Raw genomic sequence first — 1,138 nt, forward strand, 5'->3', positions numbered from 1 at the left:
CTTATCAAGTGGTTTGAGCAGCAGTAATTTTATCTCTAGTATCCACAGCATCCGCAATCATTTTAAAAGCAGCATTGGGCTAGAATATATCAATGATTGATAAAGTTATGGGATTCTAAGGATAAACAATGATTTCGGCAGCTGCATCGGTTTCGGAAGCAGCAACAGTTTTCAAGGCTCACCTATCTTTGGTAACAGTAATAGTTACAGCAACAAAAACATTTTAAGATATATCAATACTTTTGGAGTTGGCAATGGTTTTGGAAGTAAAAAATGGTTTTACAAGGCACAGCGCAACGGTTCAGTGGCTAGTGCTGTTGATATGGGAGTTAGCGGTGGCAGCAGTATCATTGTTATTCCAAAGAAAGGTCAAGTTTCACCGTAACTTCAGTTGGCACAGTGCTTTGAGGTGAAAACAGTTAAGCATTAATCCGGACATCAATTCATAAATGTCAGCCTAAGTTTACGATTATGATAAAATTGGTGTTGTGAAGTGTATAAGATTATGCGGAAATAAACTGGAATACATTTATACACAATACGTTTTTTTAACATTACTTTGCTATCGCTCCATCTGCTTTATTCATATTTTTCACTGTCTTATATTTACGTAATAGTTGCCCACAAACACTCGTGTACACCAATTCACACACACTCACACAGATACAAACACACAAATATCCATACGCACGCTCCTCCCATATGAATAGATTAATATATATATATATACATATATATACATATATATGTATATATATACATATATATATATATATATATATATACATATATATACATATACATATATATATATATATTTATATAATATATTATATATATATATATATATATATATACATATATATATATATATATATATATATATATATATATATATATATATATATATATATATATATATATATATTATATATAGATATATATATGGGGAGGGGGTAGGGGGGGGGGTGGTGGGGGGAGGGGGGGGGGGGGTGAGAATAAAAATATATATTATATATATATTTATATATATACATAATGATATAATATATATATATATATATATATATATATATATATATATATATATATATAATATATATATATCAGTCTCTCTCTCTCTCTCACACACAAAATT

This window comes from Penaeus japonicus, unplaced genomic scaffold, assembly GCF_977035675.1.
Source record: "Penaeus japonicus unplaced genomic scaffold, GWHDUDI00000001_assembly GWHDUDI00000027, whole genome shotgun sequence".
NCBI classification, from domain to species: Eukaryota; Metazoa; Arthropoda; class Malacostraca; order Decapoda; family Penaeidae; genus Penaeus; species Penaeus japonicus.